This window comes from Neofelis nebulosa, chromosome 8, assembly GCF_028018385.1.
Source record: "Neofelis nebulosa isolate mNeoNeb1 chromosome 8, mNeoNeb1.pri, whole genome shotgun sequence".
Lineage (NCBI taxonomy): Eukaryota > Metazoa > Chordata > Mammalia > Carnivora > Felidae > Neofelis > Neofelis nebulosa.
In genome coordinates, this window is record NC_080789.1 from 72388907 (window position 1) to 72414224 (window position 25318).

At 41.2% G+C, this 25318-nt stretch overlaps 1 protein-coding gene across 2 annotated transcripts in view; it reads left to right on the forward strand.

The window, feature by feature from the left end:
* Positions 1-2104: 2104 nt before the first annotated feature.
* The window catches only part of PRICKLE1 (prickle planar cell polarity protein 1), a 119050-nt gene continuing 95836 nt past the window's right edge, over positions 2105-25318 (forward strand). The window contains exon 1 of one of the 2 annotated variants that reach the window (XM_058743072.1): positions 2105-2216. The gene's annotated coding sequence lies outside the window, so the exon portion shown is untranslated. The remainder of the gene's footprint in view (positions 2217-25318) is intronic. The other variant, XM_058743076.1, reaches the window with a different exon arrangement.

Sequence of the window (25318 nt, forward strand, 5' to 3'; positions counted from 1 at the left end):
TGACAGCTCGGAGCCTGGAGCCTGTTTCCAATTCTGTGTCTCCCTCTCTCTCTGCCCCTCCCCCGTTCATGCTCTGTGTCTCTCTGTCCCAAAAATAAATAAAAAACATTGAAAAAAAAAAATTAAAAAAAAAAAAAATAAAAGTACTAATTTTACTACCTCCATGGGTGAAACAAATCACCTTGTCAGTCTTCTTGGGCAGTTCTGGAGGTTAGAGAGAAGCTAAAAGTTTATAGCTTAATAGAAGCATTTGTAACCATGGCAAGATAAACAGACATAACTTAAAAGCTAACTCCAATAAAATGCCAAGGGGCAAGAAAGCCTAGGTTGTTTCCCTTCAGATTCCCATCAGTTACAAGCACCACAAGCAAGTGGAGTTATTTCAAAAGCAACAGCCTTGTTTCCTGAGTGATCTGTGCTCAAAGAATTAGAAACTCATCCTGTGTATCTAGAAGGGAGACAGTTTCTGTAGTGTAGGAGATGTGAGTCAGACTTGGAATTACAGAGCACAGTGCCAAGGCGAAACCTTTCCCTAGATTTGTACCATTTCCTCCTCCCTTTGCCTTTAGATGTTATTTCCTTACATCCTCTTTTTCATCGGCGCTATTTTTGCTGAGTTGTCCCTTGCTTCACTTCCAATGAAAATCCAGGAGACTCGGTGCTCTGAAAAATTCTGAAATTGGCAATTTTGATTTTTCTTAAAGGAATAAAAATGCTTCTTACAACACCCCCCCCCCCGCACACACACACACACACACACACACACACACACACACATCTTCGTCTTCCTGGAAGATGATACAGTATCCTAGAGGGTTGTGACAGGGGTTGAGAGATCAACAAAGTCCAGCTTTACAGAGACACCTGTCAAGTTGGGGGTTAGCAGCTGCCATGGAGTCTGCCCTCTGCAACCTCGGGGGAAATCGTACCCACATGGGTGTGTGACTCCACTGATCTGGAACTGGAAATGGTGAGAGGTTCTAAGGGGACACAAATGTCAGGGCAGAACTTGCAAACAGGCCTAGTACACCCTGGGAGAAAGTGCCTGAGAGCCCAACCCTGGGAATCGGGCAGAGAGAAAACCTGGAGAGTAGTTGGCCAATGAAAAAATGATCCTCGTGATCAAATTAATACTCTGAAAACGACTCTAAAGTAAGACGCGCTAACTTGGGTCAGGCTCTGGACATTGGGGTGAGCTCAGGTTCTCACATGAGCCCCCCACACTTGGGGAATTTCTTTGAGATGCTAGGACCGTCGAGGAGGGGAAGGGAAAAAACTAGAGGCTGAACATTCGGCTTCTTGCTCCCAGGCCCAGGCAGCCCAGCCTGCAGGATTACACGAGATAGGATCGAGTCCAAGGGGGTCCCCAGCGAGGCGAGGCGAGGCGCGCCGGAAGGAATCTAAGAGTTTAATTAACTACCCCTTTCCCCAGCACACACGCCAAGTGAAGAGAGACCCAAATAGGCAATCCCCAAACCGTTTGATCAGAGGAAATTGGGTTTGTCTTTTCCCCCGCGTCACCCCTTCCTGTCTTTCAATCCATCAGGATTGTTGGTTTAAAAAAAGGGGGAGGGAGCATAAAATCGGGGGCGGGGCGGAGGAGAAGAGCGAGCTGCACTTGAGAACCTGGGCTGCGCCAGGGTGAACTTCATCTCGCAGCTTACCCGCCCCCAGCTCCGCGCCGCCGGCTGCTCGCCCAGCGGGTCCTGCCCAGCTCGCCGCCGGCCCAGCCGCACGCACTCCCGGCCGCGCCGCCCCGCGCCCGCGCGCCCTCCGGAGCCGGGCACCGACCTCGCCGCTCGGGGCCGAGCCGGGGCGCGCGTGGGTGCGCGCCGAGCGGCCTGGATCCCGCGGCGGCGTCCGCGCTCCGCGTTTTCGCTCCCGCCGGGCCCCGAAGGCCGAGGGCGGGGTGCGCGGCGGCGCCGCGGCGCGGGGCTCCGGAGTCGGAGCGCACTCTGCCTGCAGCCCGCTGCGAGCGCCGCCTTCCGCGGCCGCCGCCGCCGCCGCCCGACAGCGCGCCCCGGAACATGCCCGCCGCGCGCCGCCTGCGCTGACTTCCCCGAGGGGCCCCGCGGCCGGCGCGGCGACTTGCCGGGCTCTCTGGATGGTTCGCTGGCTGCCCGCCCTCGCCCACCCCTGACGCCGCGGACCGCAGCACCGCAGACCTGCCGCGGCGCGGAGGACCGTCCAGCCGACCGCTCTTTGCCTCGCGCGGGGTGAGTGGCAGCCCGGCTCCCGCCGGCTCTGCAGAGGGGCTGCGGCGCGGCAGTGGGGGGCGAGCGCCGGACGGGAAGGGCTAGGCACCCACGGGGTCACTGCGGGAGATTGGGGGGGGGGGGTGCTGTGCTGTGACATCCAGGCTGGGCCGGCAGAGCAGACAGCAAGGGAGAAGGGCATAATCTGCTTGTTGGGCTGTGTAGACGGTGAAAGCAGATACTAGGTTGCAGCACCGACAGGGCTTCAGATAGGCTGTCCGCATGCCTCCGGTTTGCTGCATCACTACCAACTCTTCCCCTGATTCTCTCCTACGTGGAAACCCGTTCAGTGGCCCCAGAGTCGGGGCGATGAGGGGCGCAGGGAGGCGAGGGTGCGTCGGCGTGTGTCCGCCGCTTGGGATCTCCTGTCACCTACTGGCGTCCGGAGGGAGGGTGCTGATTCCCTCCCAAGGCTCTGCGGGAAGGGCCGGTTGCTTTTCGGCAGGGATCCTTCGGCTCCCCCGCGCCCCCCCACCCCCATCCTCGACAAAGGTATTTTCTGAAGGTAGCACGTCCCTGGAAAAGAATGGGAGCGTCTTCCTCCCTTTTCGGCAGAAAAAAAGTTGGAGAAACTGGGCATGTTAATTATTAGCAGGGCCGGGACTCGGGATGCAGCAGAAAGCTGTTAAAATTTCATTGCCCTCTAAGAAAAACAAACGACATCGCCAGTGACCATCGGCAGTGCCATATTATCTGGGGGGCCTTGGGGGTAATTGCCCACAGATTGTCTTCAGGAGCCTGAAGAACGACACACGGATGGCACCGCACTGAGTTCCAGCCTGCCTGAGGGCGATTCAGAGTCAGAACCCAAAGGTGTTCGATTGCTGATTTTCTAAAGAGTATGGGAGGCAAGTGCGGCCATGAACAAGGTGAAGAGCGCAGCCTGGGAACCTGCCTAAAAGGAAAAAAGCCCCTGGAAAGATGTGGCCTCTCCGGAGAGGTTCACATGCATCTGTGCTGTAAAAAGCATGCATGTGTATGTGACTTTTAGAATGGATTTGATGCAGGACGCTTTGTACCTAACAAAATCGAACGTGAGCATGCCTTACAGTTTCGTGTCCCTCTCTCTTCATTTTAATCAGCTGTGTGTGCAGCTGGTGTTACATAATTGACGTGCTTCACCCTCAGATTATTTTTTAATGTACTTTTGGAGGAAGGGGAACTTCTGCTCTCCCTTCAGACAAGCCCAAGGTGTAGACCAGCAAGGGTTGCTGGATGTTTGCCCTGGTCCGGCTCCAGATGTGTGAGCTCAGCTGTTGCCTGTCACTTAGGTGACAACTGGCCTTTTCCCACTAAGCCTTTGCTGTCTCCATTCTCCTCAGCAAAGTGTCAGTGTTCAGCCGCCTTCTATTATCAAGAGTGGACTGCAGCCCCTTGGGGAGGCGGCAGTCTTGTTTGACCATCCTCAACAATATGTGTTTTCAGACTCTAGGAAGGGGGGGAAATCCCATGACAGCAAGATAGATACATTTTGAATTGAGCACCAACTTAATCCAAAGATTCTGCTTTAATCAAGACAGCTCTGGAAGGATGACGCAATATTTGTCAAGCCTTTTTCCCTGGAACAATATTTACTCCCACCAAGGGATTTTAAACTTAAACAGCAGCCATTTATCTTGCTGTCTGGTGGGGCCTGGTTCGGGTTGCCTCCAGTGGGGTCCTAGCCTAGGTGGCTGTTTTGGCCTGGGACAGGAATCTGTCATTGTAACCCAGCTGGAGCCCGAAGAAAGCAAAATACAGCACCTGCTGGTACGGTGGGGGGGGGGGGGGGGGGGGGGCGGGGGTTTCTAACTGCCATCAACTGGCCAGTCAGGAAACACAGAAGGAGATATTTTACAAGCCCTTCCAGAAATGTTTATACAGAGGATTTAAAGGTTAACAATGCATGTGTTCTACATATTAAAACTAAGGTTCTGGAAACAAATGGACATTACCCACAGTTAAGAGTCAGCACGCTTGCTGATGGACTCGAAAATCTGTTTTAATAAGTCATGGCTAACAATAGTGACTCATTCTTGTGAATAAATCTAGGAAGGAAGGAAAGAAGGAGGGAAGGGAAGGATCAAGGGAGGGAGGGGAAGAGAGGAGGAAAGGAGGAGGGAAGAGCTGAATGGTACATAGAGGTAGCCATATTGATGTGAGCAAATGCGTTTAGTAAATTAATTTTTCCATCCTTAATTTGGTACTTACTGTTGATTTGTCACTGTGTGATCCTGTTGGTTTACAGGTTTGTTTTTTTTTTAAGAAAAGTTATATATTTTACTAAAGTGACAGATTCAATCAGTTCTGCTAACAATACCAATGAAACTTAAAAAGTTTATCGTGTTTTTATAATCAACTTCCATGGAACCACCATTTGTCTCTGTAATAAAGGAGATTGCAATGAGTCAGCTTTGGTCATGCAAATAAAATCTAATATCAGCTGGGAAGAAAAAAAAAACCTTGTAGGGTTAATAGCTAAACTATTAAGTTTAGAGTCAGATGTGGGTAAAAGTCTGATTGCTACTAATATCCTCTCCTGTGATAATTCTGAAAAGACACAAAAGAAAAAGTTAAAATTTGAGGTTTCTTTAATGAAGGATTTGAAAAATTAAGCTGAAATCTAAGTTTTAAAAAGTGGCATTATAAAATAATTTTTCTAAAAACTTTGATAATTCCTTGAAAGCAAAACACGGAGTTGAATATTATGAGGGATGTTCAAATTATTCATGAAATGGAAGGAGAATCTTTAAAAATGACCTTCCAGTAATTAAGTAACTCTTAATGGCCTAAACCTGTAGTTTGTATTTTCCAATATTATGGGAAATGATTTTCAGAAAAAATTATCATTACCAGTATTCTAGTTAATTGCAGTCAGTTTTCTGGTTAAAGTAGTTCATAAAGAATAGATTTTTCCTTTTAAAGAAGGGAAGTAATTTAAAAAGTCAAAGTGATTCTCATCTGTGCATAGAAATGTTAAGGATGCCACTTGACCAGGATAGACTCCTTCCTGTTGGAAAGATAGCTCTCTCTCTCTTTTCCCCTCACTTTTTGTAAAATAATATCAATTGTTTAACTCTTATTAGTGTGAGAATATTCAATTTGCTTATAACCACATGTAATTATTCCATAATAAAGAGGTGTTAAGAAAGTGAATGAATTGGATTTCTTGGTTGGTTGGTTGGTTGGTTGGTTGGTGTTTTAAGGGACCCTTACGGCTTTTTCTTTTGGTCACAGAACAAAGCATTTTCATTTTGTGCACTAACATCTTTGGAAGGCTGTTGTGAGAGCAAACACACTGGAAGAAGAAAGTCCAATAATCTAGGTGCCAAGTCCCGTATTGTTGCAGTTCCTCGAAACCTCGGGCAGCATGTGGGGCCAGCGCTCCAGAGCAGGGTACGGGGACAGAGATGGCACCCAGAACCACAGCAGTCCCCCCACTTCTGGACTTCACCATCTCCCATAGACACAAGTGTACCCCCTCAGCTCCCACCACCACCCCGTAACACAAGACCACACTCAGTTTGCAGCTGTGCTGAACTGAAGTCAAGGAGGGTAACTGCATGTGTGTTGGTGAAGGAACACTTGGAGCAGTGGAAATGGGGGATCCAGCTAAGCCCATGTTTCCCTCATTCCCCTCTCTCCCGAAGGAGGGATGGTGGGAAGAGGCATACATTCCAAGTTGGAGCATGCTGATGTCATGACGCTTCTGGCGTGGAGATACGACAGAATAATCGGATCATTTCCCTGTGTGCCAGAATGACACGATTTTTCCAAGAACCAGTCCTGAGCCCGTGGTCCACTGGCACTATTTCCAGTTACTAGAGGGGATCAGACCTCTCAAAGAAAATGGAATAATTCCTCCTGTGTTTCTGTGTTGTTCACTTGTTTAGACTAAATTCCAAATGCATTTTGGTCACTTTTGAAGGGACCTCTCTAGGAACAAGAGTGATTGCCCATCCTGAAGGGATTAGACCTTTCCAGCTTCATTTCCTTATAAAGAGAGATTTTAAATTTAAAATACAAATAAAAATGTCAGCAAGGCAGATGCCAGCGTAAACATTTTGAAACTTAAAGCTGTAAACTAGCAAACAGCTTTCATTTACCTTACCTAACTTTACCCCAACCACACCCCCAACCCCCCACCCCCTATCCCCCATCCCCCATCCCCCCAACCCCTGTCCCACTTAACTTTACTTAACTTCCCACCCGCCTTCTGTAAGTTTGGTCCTAAGTGATCCCTCTGACCAGTTAAACTGCAGTTGTATTTTTCTCACTGGTAGATTTGGGGTCAACTCTTGGGAGAGGTGCCTTTCATTTCTAGTGGATTGCACTTCAGGAAAAAAAAAAAAAGTTAGGGCTGTGTTATTTCAGTTGTTCTAGAACTGAAGTCATATACTCCTAAGAGTTTTGACCCAATTGCTGATTTATAGCATTCCCCAGCTTTTGCTTTGTGTATGCTTCTCTGTTTCCTTCTTTTCTCATTGGGTTTCTGGAAAGAAAGATTTGTCAATAATACAGTGGAAATATTGCAGTCAGATGCAGACCGGTAAGTAGACGACTCAGTGCAGTGTGCTCTCACTCAGCTGCCCTTCTTTTATCCGAGGCAGATCCCACAGCTCGCAATTATGGTCTTTGACTTTGGTAACAATTCTGTTTGAAATGTTTCCAATTACACACAATATTGGCGGCATGTAGCAGCTGCATGCCAAAAAGCATTTCGAAGCATGTTCCAAGAATCAGGCTGTGATTGCTTTTAATTTAAATAAAGGCTATTTGGTTTCCTGTGAAGTTTTTTATAACCACCTCCTCCCCCCCCCCCATTTTTGTTGCCTTAAAAAAAAAGTCTGATATAAAGTAGCCACCACTTAACAAGATACAATATTGGTCCTGGTTTGTAGGATGGCCCTTTGCTTTGAGCAAGCATAACTGAACTTTTCATTAAAGGAAATTTTAAAGAAACATTGTACAGTAGTTTGGATTTCCCCAAAGAATAAGAAGGGAAGAGGTTATCTGATCACATACTGTAAGTAGCTAATGTTTTCAGGTTTCCCCGCCCCTTTCTTCTTTAGCCAAATATCATTCTGATTATCTTTGTAGGGGCACCTGGGTGGCTCAGTCGGTTAAGCCTCTGACCGGTTCAGGTCATGATCTCTTCGTGAGCTTGAGCCCTGCACCGGGTTCTGTGCTGACAGTTAAGAGCCTGGAGCCTGCTTCAGATTCTGTGTCTCCCTCTCTCTCTGCCCTCCCCTGCTCCCACTCTGTCTCTCTCTCTCTCAAAATTAAATAAACATTAAAAAAAAAATCCCCTTGTGGAGAAACTTAAATTATCTTTTTAGGTCACTGGAGACTATTTGACATACTGTCTTCAGATTTTTCTATTTTACTTTTGTGAGCCCATGATCATGTGTTAAAAATACGTTAAAAGAGTAGAGAGGTCAATAAGAATATTCTTTAAAGGAGCGGTGGTGGCGGTGGGGGGCAGTGGGGGAGGGGGGGGGAGACCAGCAAATAATTCCACCATTCTGCAGCAACCAGGCCCTCCAGATCTGCCCCCTCTGTGGGGTTGAAATTTCTGAACACTGAAACCTTTTAAAACAGTAGTGGTTTCAATCTTTTAATAGCTACCAGATATACCTGACTTATTAAATCTGAAAATAAGAAAATATACACTCTCAGGACTTGGAGTGAAGTGATTGGTTATAGCACCCGGGCGGCGGGGGGCGGGGAGGGTTCTGTTTCCAGGATAGTTTGTTGGCCCATTTGAAATGTAACACCTAGAGCTAGAGGGTATCCAATAACTGAGGTGCTAAGATGGTCCTTATTAAGGTGTTTTCACATAGGCTCTTTCAATCCTGGCAAAAACATCCTATAGAATATAGTGCTTCTTTGGGTTGAACAGTAGTTGACTTGCATAAATGCCAACATCTCTTCTGGCATTTTTGGAAATCTTCCATAGTGTAATAAATAGTGCTGTATAATCCAAATTTGTAAATGCCATGTTTCATGTAGCCCCTGTAGAGACAGCTGAAATTAACTCAGGCTGCTAGGAATCATTGAGATCCTGGAGGCTACTGCCTAAATCCAAGGTACTACCTTTAACGAACGATAGTGAAGGCGTTTGATACAATCTAGGAGAAAGTGTGAGGTTCGATTTCATATAGCAGTGTCTTGTGAAGAAGTGCCCTCCGACTGATGCTTAGACTTCTCCTTTATCCTTGAAACACTGTCTTGCAATTAATTTTAATTCTAAAAATTTCCTTTTTAGAGGAAATTTGCTCAGCTCGAGGTAAAACGAGGTTTATGTTGCTTTATCAGCTGAGCACCCCAGCCTGCCAGATACATGCCCCACCAGGGCTCATTGCTATAGTGACAAAGCCCACAGTAACCATGGTTGAAATAGAAAGTCTATTAAAACCCTTTTCTATATTGGCCATCTCCTCTGCCCTAGTTAAAATGCTGTCTTCTGGACACACACACACACACACACACAAATACAAGTGCATATATACCACTCTTTCAGTCTAAAAATAGTGAACTGATTTAAACCATGTTACAGTTTCACCAAAAGCATTTGCACTTCTTTTTTTTTTCCCTTTTATCTCACTGATAAGCAAATAATATGGTAATCTCCTGAAGACACTCAGGACTTGTTAACCGTAATTGATATTGCCAACTATGTTATTTACATGCTTGGATAATCTAAGGTCCTTAGTTAGGATCTGAAAAAGAGCTAGTGTGGCATTTTGTTTTGTTTTAAAACATCACTTCCAAACAATTTAGGGAACGGTTAGATTTTATGTGCAAAGACTGCTTAGTGCTCCAGTGTTGAAACACTTATTCTAATGTGCGTCAAAAAAAAGACGGCATTTTAAATTCTTCTGTGACTATGTAATAAGTGTGTTCGGAGCTTGGAGGATGTGCATGTTACATAATTTTTAGAAAGAGATAAAGTGAGGTCTGAAGTACCTTAGAGAATCACAGATGTTTCTTGTAAGAAAATCCATATGCTTCCTACAAATTTTGAACTGCTTTCTAATGCTTAGCCTTGTTAATTGCAAGGATCACATGAATAATTTCATTGAGTTCCTTAGTTCTTATTTACGCGAGCCTTGAGAAAGGAGCTGAAGTGATAAATAACTTGCTCCCCTCACCTAATTCTAAAGTGCTTTGGCCCTTATGTTTTTGTGAATGTGAAGGGAGGGAATAAAATATACAGAGAAGATGTTTGTGTTTAGTTAACATAATCATGTAAGTTTCCTTTGTGGGCCTTCTATAAGCTTAAACAGCTTGCCAGGCTAATAGCCAAAAACATGTCCTTAAGTACTGCCAAACCTGTTAAAGGCAGACCAGTCTTTCTTCATATTGAGGTGTTAGAAATTTTTTTTTTTGACCTTCTGAATTTTAAGGAATAAACCAGAAAAATCACTCTCTTCTCCCCGTCCTTATTTGTGAAACCCAAAATTATTATTCATTGCAGTGCTGACATGAGAAACTGATAGGAATAATGATATTTATTTGAGAATGTTTCAAACTAGCTTGACTTGGCTGTTTAAGGAGGAAGCAACCAGCGTGCTATGGTGTATGATGGGTCTTTTGCTATTTATATGTTTGTCTTGCCCATTGACACTGGCTTTTTACTTTGGTTCAGTAACTTTTGGCAAGTACTGGTCAGTTTATCCTGTCTCTTCTTGAGCAGAGCTTCAAGAATAGTGCTAGGGTGCCTGGGTGGCTCATTCAGTTAAGCGTCCTATTTGGCTCAGGTCATGATTTCATAGTTCGTGGGTTTGAGCCCTGTGTCAGGTTCTGTGCTGACAGCTCAGAGCCTGGAGCCTGCTTCAGAAACTGTCTCTCTCTCTCTCTGTCCCTCCCTGGCTCACACTCTCTGTCTCTCAAAATAAATAAACATTAAAAAAAAAAAAAAAGGAATAGACAATAGTGATGTGGTATAATAATGCAAAAAAGACAGCTTTTCTCCAGTCTCTTTCTGAAAATCAGGAAAATTAGAGTGTAATATAGCTGTGTGATTTTGGGGAGGCCTCTCAACCTCTCTGGGCCTCAGTTTCCTCATATTTAAGTGAGGGAATTAGGCTGGATCAGTACATATTAACCAAAGGTTTGAATCATAAATGTCTTTGCAGCTTTTTCAAAATACAAATACACAAAGATTTTAAGGCAGGAGGTTATGAGTGTGGTCTTGCACATTTAGCCTGAAAAGGGTTCGTAGGTAATTCGATGCACAGCTGTGGTTAAGAGCCACTAAATCAGATGATCTCTAAGATTTCCTTCTAGTTCTAAAATTTTGTTTCTAATCCTACTAAGCTGAACTGCTTTTCTTTCCTTCTTTCCTTTCTCCCTCCTTCCTTTACCTCTATGTTTATTCCTCATGTTGCTGTCAAAAATTTATAGATACCACGGTAGCCCAGTTTCGGGATGGTCTATGTTCTGCTCTTGTAAATACTACTGGTAATTAATGTGAGGGAGGGACCATGTCTGCTCACCATTGCATACCTAATGCCTACCTAACATGGCCTGGCACATGACAAATAGAGAGAGACGAGAAAGTCAGGAAACTTTTTGAAAATGTAATATTACGTTCCAAAATAACATGCTCAATATGCTTTTTGTCAACCTTCCAGATACCTTTCCAAATTAAAAACAATGGATATAATTGTTCATCTGAAAAACAACATGACAACTATATCATTTTCCTTCTGTTTCCAGACTTTTGGAATATCCCGTAGTGTATCGATTATTTTCGGGGGTCCAGATTAACAACAACTGCTCTTACTGCTTTAAATTCAGAAATACAGAGGGGCGCCTGGGTGGCTCAGTTGGTTAAGCTTCCGACTTCAGCTCAGGTCATGATCTCACGGTCCATGAGTTTGAGCCCCGCGTCAGGCTCTGGGCTGATGGCTCGGAGCCTGGAGCCTTCTTCCAATTCTGTGTCTCCCTCTCTCTCTGCCCCTCCCCCGTTCATGCTCTGTCTCTCTCTGTCCCAAAAATAAATAAACGTTAAAAAAAAAAAATTAAAAAAAAAATAAATTCAGAAATACAGAAATAACAAGTGTCGGCAAGGATGTGGAGAAAAAGGAGTGGAGTGTAAATTAGCAGCCATTGTGGAAAACAGTATGGAGGTTCCTCAAAAAATTAAAAGTAGAAACACCATATAATCCAATAATTCTACTATTGGCTATTTATTTACCCAAAGAAAACAAAACACTACTTTGAAAAGACGCATGCACTCCTGTGTTTATTGCAGCACTATTTACAATGGCCAAGATATGGAAGCAACCTAAGTGTCCATCAATAGATGAATGGATAAGGAAGATGCGGTGTGAGTATGTATAATACACATAATGTATATACATATATAATATATATAATTATATTATATTATAATATAATGGAATATTACTGAGCCAAAGGATGAGATTGTTCCATTTATGACAACATGGATGGACCTAGAGGGTATTATGCTAGGTAAAATAAATCAGACTGAGAAAGACAAATACCATATGATTTTACTCATGTGGAATCTGAAAACAATAGATGAATAAGCAAACAAATCAGATCTCTAAGTAGAACAAGCTGATGGTTGCAAAATGGGTGAAGGGGAATAGAAGATACAGACTTCCAGTTCTGGAATGAATAAATCGCAAGAATAAAAGGCACAGCATAGGGAATGTAGTCAATGATATTATAATGGCGTTGTGTGGTAACAGACGGTAGCTACATTTGTGATAAGCGTGGCATAACATATACGAGTTGAATAACTAAGTTGTACACCTGAAACTAATGTAACATTGTAGGTCAGCTATACGCAAATTCAAAAACAGTTTAATAAATAAGTAAACAATAAGGGGAAATTTAAAAAAGAATAATTTATTTTTAAAAAATAAATTCAGAGGCACTTCTGAAAAGTTATCTGGAGGTTGGGAAATAAAGGAGCAGATAATTTAAAGTGTAATTAACCTACTGTTAAAAAATAGTTTATCTTATGAAAAACACTAAGTGTCCTTACCTTTTGGTGCCTGTATGTGTTGAATGAATGAATGAATGAATGTGCAGTTTTCTGTGGTCATTCTAATGTGTATCAGTTTGAGAAACATAACCCAACCATAATTGCTATAAAGGTTTCAGAGCTCATCTAACAAACTTACAACTTCATTACAATTTTAAATCTCATTTTATTACATTTTAATTATGGTCATTTTAATTACAAAGGTCAAAATTCTTCAATAGATTTTTACCAATATAGTGTCTTTTTATTATTATTTATTTATTTAGAGAGAAGGAGCAGGGAAGAGGGGCAGAGGAAGAGAGAGAATTTTTTTTTTAATGTTCATTTATTTTGAGAGAAAGAGAGAGAGTGCAGGGGAGGGGCAGAGGGAAGGGGACCTGACACAGGCTCTGAGCTGACAACAGGGAGCCCAGTGTGGGGCTCAAACTCACAAACCTTGAGATCATGACCTGAGCCAAAGTCAGAGGCTCGACCAACTGAGCCACTCAGGTGCCCCTGCCAATACAATGTTTTAATAAAGTGTGTGTCTGATTAAGCCCTTCGTCCTTTCAACAACAGAAATGCCAATTCCTATTTTTTTTTTAATTAGTGTAGTAAGCTAGCTAATTATAACTATTTTTTTATGGCCAGCAATTATTTTCATTCTTTTACAGACATGAATGCATATCATATATTTCATAACATATGAAGTGCTTTAAAACTGTCCAGATCCATATTATACAGAGGCTCATATCCAAAATGTATATATATTTCTTGTTCTAGATAAATCAGAGTCTTAATAAAATATGATAAGTATGCTCTCAGTTTTTCTCAAATAACTGTGATGCATCTGAAAGTTTTATTTTCAAACATTGAAAAATTCTTGGTTACATAGTTTTATGGAAATTGATTAAAAGAGTTTATGAGCCATTTTGTTTCTTTGCTTTTTCTTATTTGGTCTTTGAAAATGGATTATTTCCTATCATTATCCATTATTACCCTTGCTGTAGAATAGCAAGTAAATTTAAAAAAAATCCGTCATTATCACTACTGGCTGTGCCTATATAGTATAGACAAATAAAAAAAAAGGAAATTTATACTTACATAGCTTACTTATTTTTTTTTGTTGTTGTTGTTATACATTGCTGTTATATGTTATATGTTGCCGTTTTTGTGGGTGGGGTTTTGTTTTATTTGTAATTAAAAGAAGGACCTTAAAAACACACCATTCTAAAAGCTGGATAACTGTCCAGTTTCCTTTGACCTTTCACTGTATAGGATGACCAGTAGCAAAATCAGCTAACCTCAGCTCAGTTTTTCCTACTGGATGTCCATTGCCAAGTCAAATAATCAGGACATTAGAGTGGAAATTTCTACCTGAATTAATCTACTTGTGTTGTTTGCACAATGTAACTGGAAAACTCTCTCTCTTAGCCGTTATATGAAGAGATACTCTGAGGCATTTTAGTCAGGAAAAAGATTAAGTTGTAGCTAAACAGGGTTTAAGGATCATTGGAGATAAATTGAGAGCTGGTTCAAAGTATTGTATAAAGCTTTATTATTTGTAAGTTTCACTTTTTTCTGACAGTTCACAGCTAATCTCCTTGTTTGACTAGACTTGACAAGCTAATATAAAAGGACAAGTTTAGGTTTGTCCAGGTGGGATCATAGCTCACTGCATCTTTTCAGGTCTCTGCTCAAAAGTCATCTGATACAGGGGAAGCTTTCCCTAATCACCCTGTATACAATGGCAGCACCCTTGCCTGCCCCGCTCATTACCCAGCACTCCTGAGACCGCTCAACCTGCTGACTTTTCTCCATAGCACTTATCACTATCAGACAGATACTTAGTTATTATAGCTGTCTGTTCCATGAAGTAGTCTCTATGCTGTCTCCTGCTTTATCCTCAATCTTAGAGGCACATAGAAGGTGCTTAATAAACACCTGCAGAATGAATGACTGCAAAAAGATAGGGAGCTGTCTGCGCTTCAAATTGGGGCACCTCCTCCCCAATCTAACAGTATGTATTGCTGGGCGAGCTAGAGAGTTTTATGCTTATGTTCTTATTTTATAGTAAAGTTAGCAAATGGCTACCCTCATTTTACCGGATAAGCATTTGTGGACCACTTTAATGTTATATATAAAATAAAGACAAAGAGAACCCAGTATATTGTTTTTATCCGAGTGTGAATTTTCAGAACAAAGATTTTTCTAGGTGTTGTTTGGATTTGTATGGGCATTTTGTTTTGTTTTGTTTTTGCAGCTCAAGTAAGGTTTCTGAGCTGTTTCCTTCCTTGTCTGAATAAAGCCAGAGGAACATGATAAGAATATGAGGGAAAAGACTGACAGAGTACCCCTCCTCCCCTCCCCTCTACCACAAAGTGACCAGTGAAATGTAATCAAATAGCAGATGGATCGTATTAATAGAAGATTGAATATTCATAGCAGGGAAGCTATGTGACTTACCTCTTCATAATGTATCCAAGCTACTCTGTAACCTTTACCAAAAATAGAGGCAGTATCTTGAGACAGACTTGTGCTGTTGCCTTGTATGTTAAAACAAGGGTTAACAGTGGGCCATCTTTCACTCAAGAAATCATCTGACTTAAATTCCAGAGGTGAAAAGCTAATCCTCTAAGTGATTTCAACTAGCTTACTAGGAAACCTAGTTGCTTAAAATTATTATTTTAATGTCTCAGGTTCCAGGGCTAAATGGGCATTGGGTCAGCTCTCCTGTTAAGGAGCTGAACCCACTTATTTGTCCAGAAATTACATCTTTTGACTGGGGTGGGGGGTGGGGTCTTTACTACTAATAAGACTAATACCTCCAACATACACAAAGCCTTGCAAATTCATTTACCTTTACTGCATCTTTGTGTGGAGGTTTAACTGAGATTTTCCCAATTTACTGTTGAAGAAGCTGCCTGTTAGTTCAAGATGCACCTTCTTAAGGAGCTTTGGTTTGGCAGATCCTAAATAAATGAATGTTTGTAGCTCAGTTTGTGGAAAGAAAGAAGAAAAAAGCAAGAGGGAAAATAAGCAAGCACTTGAGACTTCTACAAAATTGTTTGATGATGTTTTATTGTTTTGTAAATATTGATGTTTACATTCGTTCTATATTAAATGCTTTTAGATAATTACAGCCTCTCCTTTAAAACAATTTTTTTAATGTTTATTTTTGAGAGAGACAGAGTATGAGCAGGGGAGGGGCAGAGAGAGAGAGAGGGACACACAGAATCCCAAGCAGGCTCCAGGCTCCAAGCTGTCAGCACAGAGCCCAACACGGGGCTCCAACCCACTAACCATGAGATCATGACTTTAGCCGAAGTTGGATGCTCAACTGCCTGGGCCACCCAGGTGTCCCAATTACAGCCTCTTCTATCACTAACTTGCATGTGATCTTGGATAAGTCACTTAATTTTCTGGACTTCTTATCCGCTCTTTGTCTTGGTTTCCTCAATTATAAAAGGAGGGTCCTGATGACCTTTTAGGCTCAAAATTTCTGAATTCTAAAATACTGAATTTGGAGGCTGCAACTTCAAGGAGGATTGGTAATAAATAGGAGCTGATTTTTTTAAATCATTAATTATCACTACCTAAGTCTCAGGCTAGAATTATTTAATAGTGAACTCAAAATTATTCATTTTAGCCAGGTGAGACTTTAAAACATGGTTTCCTTATTCATGATTCAGTGTGGCCAGTTCAGCATTCAACAATAGCTATGTTTTAAAGACCTAAGAGAAATTATACACTTCCCCTTACCAACATTTTGGTTTAATAGGTTACATTATAGTTTAATATGAGGAGCTTAAAACTATAGTAATATTAAGAGCAAATCGTTAATGTGACATAGTTACAACAATGGCATTCTTATGTTCATACTAAAAATTAGAAACGTGTCTACTGTGTTTGTGCATGGGAAATGTGGAAAACTTAGAAAGTAGAATGCAAAAGCAGTATGTTCACTTTCTTTTGTAATCACATTGTGATTATAACTTTGTTTAACCTGTGTGTGTCCATCGACCAAATTGGAACTAATTTGGGGAAGTGTAGAGAGGCTGGAAAATAAAAACAGCCCAGTTTAGTTGCATTCCTAATATTTTTGAAACTGTAATAATATTCTTATCTCCCCCACTCCCCAAATAAAAGCTAGTGAAAAATATGCAGTACAGTGGTGAAACTCTTTCTGTATTAACCTGAAACACCACATGTTGGCGTATGTCACCTTACCTGCTGGCCTGGGTGTTCCGTTTTTATAGCACTGTGATTAATTAACTCTGTAACTTTTAACCAAATTCTTAGGGCCTTGGATCGCATTCACGTTCTAATTAGGCTGAACCCAAAGTTACAAATGGCCCACCGGGAAGTCCTATACCATCTGTGTTATATCTAAGAAGACGGAGTTTATGAATTGTTCAGATGAACATAGCAATGAGCCGTGGCATATCTCCTGGCAGATTCATAAATGACTATGAAGTGCTGTTCTAATAGGAAGGACTATCTATATAAATGTGACATTAATAATCACCAGTTTGAATCTGGGTCACTCGAGCCATGACTCAAAGATCAAACGCTATCAGCTGGTAATGAGTGTGTGAAAGGGCTGCAGGAAGGCATTCCATTTCTTAATGACACCTTTGTGGGCCTTCTCAGCAGACTGTTAGAGGGTGGGCCAGAAATAAAGTCACGTATGCCCTCGGTTGGGAGGCTGGCCCTCCAGGTTACAGCTGGCACACTTTTGCAGAGATGTTTTGGGAATAGTTCACAGTGGTTTCTGCTGCTCTGGCTCCTTAAGCGGATATACAGAAACTTTCATCTTTTGCCTCTTTCCCTGACCATTTATTTGCTTCAGAGTGATGGTAGTAGCTCTTTTTTCATAGTCTCTGTCTTTCCTTTTTCTTTTCTATGCTCTGAAAATAAAGAGAGATGGCACTTACAAATACATGTTAATCATTGAATGCTAAACTTCCCCACTTTTTTTTTCCATTCAGGGACATCATTTTCATTTCAACACACCATTATTGAGCCCTGTGGTGAGCTGGGCTCTGTGCTAGGCTCTGGAAATACATTGTGTAGGAGTGGTTTCTTGTCTTTAAAGACCTCGCGGTTGTGTAGGGAAGGAAGGCATTGCAGTGCTTCCTTGTGAAACATCCTTGTGGTGGAGGCAGGAATAGAGAACCGTACTAGATGTAGTATTGGCACAGAGGCAAAGGCAGAAGTCCCCATCAAGGAAGGCTTCAGAGAGGGGGACACGGTTGAGCTGGATGTTAATGACTGCACAGGAGTTGGCCGTGGCATTCGAACTGGAGAATGACTCATCCTGGGCAGAAGCAAAAGTGTGTGCAAAGGCAGGAAAATGAGACAAGCATGGAACTCTGAATTGCAAGTCTTTTTGTTTGGCTCTAAGACTAATTACGCTCTTGCTCGTGCACTTCTTGCCACCTGTATAAAATCTCAATCAGAAACTAGATCTAAATTTTGACAACTTTCATTGCGATCCTTTCTTCTCTGTCACTGACTTGAAGCTTCTGAATGAAAGCTCTCTATTCTCCTTAAATGGTGCATTTACCTGGGCCAGTCTACCAACTATTTATACTGTGCCTTTTCATTGTTATGTTGGTACGATCTAAATTTATTTGCTCTTCAGTTTCACCGCCAGGTTTCAATTTCAGCCTCAAGTGTTTAGACAACATTATGTAATGAGTGTTATACTTTTATGACATTTACTTTAAGTACTGTAAGAACTTTCCTTGAAAGCTAATGGTTGGGGGGGAAAAAGAACCCTGAATGTCACCAAGTGGCCTCCAGATGTGTTTATTTTGTTGGTATCTCTGTTTTGTTTTCAGAAAAACTTTTTTTTTAAGCTTAAAAAACCTTACCAAGCAGAAATAGCAGACAATAGACTCATAGGAGATGAACTATTTTCTTCATTTCCTGATTGTTTTCTTGAAGTCCTATTTTAAAATCTCTGATTCAGCTGGGGGAAAAAAAATCACAATATAAAGTACTGTACTTTTAAAAGCAAATCATGCATGTTCGTGTTTCAGAGATAAACTCACAGGTTGGAAGATTCTGCTGTGTTTCAATATGTGGTTCTTCAATATGGTGACATAAAAATTGTGATTTAACATATTTTAGAATTTCTGCCATCTAATTGTTAATCAGTATGTTTTCAGGAAGTCTGGCATGTGATAAATATTTTGTAGCATATGCGGCTGAACATGCCAATTTCAAAGGGCTTTACAAGCTTTAATTAATTTTCACAACAGCCAGACGCACCCCGCTTTATTGATGGGAAATCCACAGACAGTGGAGTTGAGAGTGTTGCCTCGATTCCCCCAGCAAACTGCTTTTCAAAGTTTGCTTTTTTGTTTTTGTTTTTGTTTTTGTTTTTGTTTTGATAGCTGAACACTTTCTCAAACACAAGATCATCTGGAACTCCAGTATGTAAAGTAGGACTGCTCTTGGTGGGGGTAGAGAAGGGGCTCATCACAGGGCTTCCAGATTTATCAAAATATGAAAACACATAAGATGCCTGGCTAATTTGCATTTCAGATAAACAATGAGTTTTAGTGTGAGTGTGTCCCAAATATTGCATGTCCCTAAAGCAATTATTGGTGGTTTATCAGAAATACAAATTTAACTGGGCATCCTGTATTTTACCTGACAACTCACGGTCCACAGTGTCAGTCTCCCTGTCTCCTCCCCAGCCAGGTGGGGGTCCTGGTTCCTTGAACACAGTTTGAAAAAATCTATACCGATGCTGAGAGAGAATGAATAATATGTTCCCCTTCTCAGTCCAAATTTAGAGAATAGTATCACTCTGAAGGCTATCTTAAAGAATCTCCATGATCATGCCTCTCTTGCTGCACATGATAATTGTAAAGATAACTTCCTTTGCTTTGCCTTTCTTATTTTTTAGGATAAAATAGTTTCCCAGTCTTTGGGAGCAATGCCCTCTGTTTGTAGAAGTCAGCAATTTAACTCACATGAGTGAGGAGAACTCATGGTTTAATCAGAATTGCAGGTCGTCCAAATAGAGTCTATAAACAGAGAAATGGGTGGGAGCTCTTGGGAGTGATTCTAAAGCAACCCAAGGGGAGAAGTGTCTCGAATGGGTTTATCCTCGTCTTTTGGTTGATGTGTATATATTTGGTGGTCCTGACTTGATGACAGTATCCATTAAGGTAATTCAGTCATTTTGCCTAAGTATTGTACAGTAGCCCTAGTGTATTACTTATGTTACTCAAGTGGACTACTCCACAGGATATTTTTATTTCTTCAACCGTTATATTTCTCAGTGTAACCGAGCACAGTCTGATTAATGATCAGAAGCCACTAACTTTGTTTAGGGTGAAACAGTCCTCTGATGCCCAAGCGGCTCCCTGGAGGACCCTGCACTGGATCTGTGGAACTTGGATACTTTGGGTGTGATGCCCTGCAAGGGTGTCCTCTTGACTCTAGGTATGTGTTTTGTGTTTGCAAAATGTTAGTAGTAGTGTATTTCTTGGTGGTTAGATTAGGAATGGGTATGATTTTTTTTCCTTTGTCCCTTTTTCAGTTTTTCTGAAATTTGTGCTGTGAGTGTGTTACTTTTAGAAATAAGAAAAACAGGGGTGCCTGGGTGGCTCAGTCGGTTAAGTGTCTGATTCTTGATCTCGGCTCAGGTCATGATCGCTCAATTTGTGGGATGGACCCCCATGTCGGGCTCTGTGCTGACAGTGTGGAGCCTGCTTGGGATTCTCTCTCTCCCTCAAAATAAATAAATAAACTTAAAAAAAAGAAAAATAAGAAAAATAAGAGTTAGTGATATAGTTTAATGTCCTCAAAGGAAAAAAAAAGCCCTATCATGAATAGTGTTTCTCTGCTTAAATGTTCCAAAGTATAGATGAAGATCATCTGGTTTACAGATAATAATTTTTTAAAAATTTGCAAATGCTTCTCTATTTTGAAAATTAATTGTAATGTAAAATCTACCCAAATTGTTTACACTTAAAATTTATCTCTCATTCATTCATTCATTCATTCATTCAACTAATACTGAAAAAACTTAATAATAGACATAATTCCTATACATCACAAGAAAGGGGGTGATGGAAGGAAGGAAAGGGGAAGAAGCATCCACTGCATCCTTTCTTATGTAACAGAACTGCACTGGGGAAGGCACTCAGACAGGCATACCTAAAATAAGGAGAAAAGGTGATTAGCCTCAATTAGCAAGTGAGCTCTCTGCCTATCAGTGACTTTCATGAAGCTGTGTGTCACCATCAGAACCCAAAGGCCCAGGTCATCCAAGGGACTGTTAGGTGCTCATGTTCTTGTACCATAAACACAAGCTTCCCTCCTGGGAGCTGGATCTGGAAAGCTGTCAGAATCCCTGCTTCTTTCCCAACCCAAGGCCTGGGGTCTGGAAGTTCACCTGCTTCTCCCTGCTGGCTTCACATACAGGCTGAGTTTGTGCTTGGATGCCTCACCCTCCCCTAGGCTGGTTTCAGGGATTCATTTTTAACCAACTATGTAGTGTAAGCTATGGGACATTTTCTTTTCTTCTATTAGCTTCTTTTTGAATTCTCTTGGAAGAAGAAGTAACCTGTAATTTTATTCTTAGAATACCACTTCATAACATCCCTTTTGCTGGTGTTATTTTGACTCTGAAACCTATACCAAATCTATAATATGGAAAAGCCCAAAATATTTATAGTTTTTCTTTTATGATATTAACACATGTGAAAATTTAGCTATTCATTACGTTTACCTCCTTTCACAGTCAAAGAGGCTACATTTTTCTCTACATTTCCTCAGTGGCCAGAGGAAGGTAGAATTCAACAGGCTGTTTGAGGAGATTTGCATGATAAAGGCTAGGAAATTAAAGGTTTTTTATTTGCTAAAACAACCTTTGGGGTCCAGGTTAAATTCACACAAGCTATTGCATTTAAATTAAGCTAAGTTATTGTTGATATTAGTATGTAAATGTTTGTGAAAATCATCTCCCAAATATACAAGTTACTTTAAAATAAAGCTAAATAGTTTTTCTTTATTTTGACTATATATGTTAAAGTTTACATAATAATTTTCAAGATCTTACTGAATATGGAATTTTTTATTTGTTAAGGTGCACATTTGGATTTTGAAATCCACTGAAATAAATATAAAAATTTTTAAGTTTTTTAACCTTTCATCTGTCTCATGCATAAGCTAGGTGTTTTCTAGAAGAGAGATACGAGTGCCATTCAGAATTGCCTAATACTGCGTCTGTGACTTGTTGAAATCAAATAAATATCTTGATCAGTTGAGCTGCCAGATGGAATTTTATCTAAACTAGTACAGCTTCTTTCATACGTTAGGACTCCGGTGAATTTTATCACAAAGTCATTTCATACTCCATTTGGAAGGCAGCCACTTAAGCATGGAACATGACAATTGTTTAACAGTGCAGAGTAAAAGTTAAATAATTTATGACTCATGGAAGGGAACTGTATCCAATTGAAACTTCCATGGTAATTCAGGTAGGTGGACATAACCACCCAGGTGTCTTGGAACTATTCCAATTTGAACTGGCTAATGAGCTCATAAGGCTGAGGCCTCCTTTGCTGTGCCTCCCTTGTTAATTTACTTGTCCATTAGCTCAGTGCCACCTAACATCTTGCTGGGACATTGATTTTACATTGAATCACAAAGGAATGCCTTGGGTCACCCAGTGAGTATCTAGTCTATAGCAGGTGCCTCTGAGGGACTCTGATTTCAGAATCTGTGCCGTTCAGCTGGCTGATGATACAGTCTTTCATCTGTACCAGCCAGAGCAGAATTTCTAATGCCACACTGCTCATCTTAAACATGAACCTCGGTAGAGTGATATGTTCCCATTACTGATCCATCTGTTCCAGGGATTACCTCACCACAAAGGGTTAATTTGTCTTGTTTGGGGGGTCATGTTTAATTGCATAGGTCAGCAAAGGATGATAAATGACTGCCTTTTAATTTCAAGTCTATGCCTTACTTTTTCTCCAAGACAGCGATCAGTTTCTTTAACCGGCACAGCTGTTACCATAGAATGAAGTACAGGCTGAAAAAGGTTACCTCTATTGAAAACCCAAGTTAACCAGTCCAGAAAGTTAACTGTAGAATATCCTTAAACTGAAAGCCTCCCACATCCAACAGGAAGAAAGGAGGCACTAGATGGCAGTCTTAAACTTGAAATGACCTTTCCTCTCTTAAATGCATTGCTTGAAAGCAGTTACCTGTCTTTTAAATGAACTTGGATTTGAACTCCATTTTATAAAACTTGCAAATCTAAGGGCATTATGAAATTTAATGTCACATTATAGAATTTTGTTTTTTAAATGAAAAACAATATATTAAAGACCCATTGCTGAACTGATATATTGACTGAGTTTTTTTAATGCCTGTTTCAACTTTACATTTTAAAATGCTGTCAGAAAGCTTTTATAGACCTTAAAAGCTAGGAAAAAAATGTTCAAAGGGTGGAAAATTATGCAGCTGTTAAAAATAAAGGTACAAAAGTAAAGTTGTATGAACAGATATTCAGGATATATTGAAGTGGAAAAGCAGATGATACAATAGTAAAGTAGGATGTGCTCACTCTTTGGGAGAGAAAAGTGAATACTCATTTGTGTTAGTGTTTGTATGTCTGTGTTTGTCTCTAAGATGAGGTTATGGATTTTTCTTTTTGCTTACTATTTTTCTACCAAAGACCGTATTTTTTTCTGGAGTGCAACAGAATTCTTTTAATGCACACAGTAGAGGGGTGCATGGATAACTCAGGCAGTTAAGTGTCTGACTTTGGCTCCAGTCATGATCTACAGTTTGTGGGTTTGAGCCCTGCATCGGGCTCTGTGCTGGCAGCTTGGAGCCTCAAGCCTGCTTCAGATTCTGTGTCTCCTTCTCTCTCTGCCCCTCCCCCACTGGTGCTCTGTCTCTCTCAAAAATAAATAAACATTTTTAAAAATGCACGCAATAGAGTAAAATTGCCTTCCTGATCTAAAATGAACTTCTTGAGGATACTCAGTGTCACTTCATTTTTCCATCAAGTAGATTTGCCACCCTACCTTGTATACATTAGTATTTACCTGTGGGATTTTTGTCATTTATAATAATGCAGAAAGTGTTCATCATGTGCCAAAGTATAGCAAAAATGATACTGTACATCGTAGCAAATTGTGTACAGATCTCAAAGATGATTTGTGTGTTTAATTTCTTTTTCTTTAGTTTCATCTTCAGGTGGATGCTTATTGGACCAGATTCATCCACAGTGAACCTTTATTATACACCAAAGACGTACAAATCACATATTATCAGATGTTGTAAATACTGGGTTGTAGGATGGAGAAGATGAAGGTTTGCAGGGGTTATCGCGAATTTCTCTTTGCGCTCTTCCTCATCCCCATGTGTGTTCATGTGTGTGTGCGCGTGGTTAAAGAGGAAGGCATTTCCACCTAAAGATGGTAACCCTTACACTTCTGACCTTCAGTCTTGGACCTTGATGTCATCTGGGAGTTAATGTTCCCTTATAAGGTGGAGAAAAGTACGATAGAAAAATTACTGAAATACCTTTTACATTAGCGACAACAACACACCAACATTTTAACTCCATTTTGGAAGTAACCCAGAAACAGTCTGGCAAGACTGAAATTTTCTATACCAGGTCATACCCTAATAGCTTTTGTAATGAAAGCTCAAAAAGTACAGTTCTATTAAGAAGGGGTCAGTGTAGACTTTTGGGGGACATTGGAGATTGTTAAAGAGTGTATCCTGCCCTTAACAGAATTCCTGGCACAGAATATGTATTTAGTACGTATTTGTCTGTCAACTGATTGGTTCCGTCAGGAACGTTTGTAGTATACAGTAGATCATGTGGATTGATGATCTCTGTATCCTAAATATAAAAAGTTTTAGAGAAGAGCATTAGCAAGGTTTAAATCCTCTGAACATTTTGTTAAGGTATGTTGATGCCCCATGAGCCCAGTTAATTCCACTGCACACAATTATTTTAAATAGTAATAATCATCTCTTTGCCCCTCATATACAGAATTGGACTAAGTAAGGAGGTTAGCTAACCCTTTGGCAAAGATGGCAGGTGAATTCATCCAATTCACTCAGCCTCAGGTCTCCATTACAGCACAGAACACATATTCATCTCTTTATATTTTATGTTCTGCATCCTGAAGTTTGAAGTCCTTAAAGAAAACAATTGTGTATTATTCGTGTTTCTTTTTCATTGTTGTTTCAAATCATGTTTCCATTTTTTTAAATTTTTTTTTTTCAACGTCTTTTATTTATTTTTGGGACAGAGAGAGACAGAGCATGAACGGGGGAGGGGCAGAGAGAGAGGGAGACAGAGAATCGGAAACAGGCTCCAGGCTCGGAGACATCAGCCCAGAGCCTGACGCGGGGCTCGAACTCACGGACCGCGAGATCGTGACCTGGCTGAAGTCGGACGCTTAACCGACTGCGCCACCCAGGCGCCCCTCATGTTTCCATTTTTAAAACAAAGCATTTGGGGACACCTGGGTGGCTCAGTCAGTTAAGTGTCCGACTGGGGCTCAGGTCGTGATCTCATGGTTTGTGAGCTCGAGCCCCGTGTCTGGCTCTGTGCTGACAGCCCAGAGCCTGGGAGCCTGCTTCTGACTCTGTGTCTGCCTCTCCCTCTGCCCCTCCCCTGCTCGCACTCTGTGTCTGTCTCTCTCAAAAATAGATAAACATTTAAAAAAAAAAAATTTTTTTTAAGCATATAATAGGACTCAAAAGTTTTTTTTTTACTTGATGAGTAAATAAATGCTTTTCAAATGAAAAGCCAAGTTTGGGACACCAGATCCTGATAACTGTATCAACGCCAGTGGGAGTCACCGTCTAGTTCTTCATCTTTGGTGCCTGGGTTTGATGAATGGAGAGACAGACACAGAGAGGGAAGGTCTTAACTCTAAAACTTCAGAGTTGAAGACTGCTTTTACACACATTCTTATTCGATCCTGGTAACAAACTGTGGGTTAGCTGTCTAATTTTATAAAGAAGCAGATTCCAAGTGGTTGAGAGAATCTTACTCGGCTTGTACGTGTTAGCACCA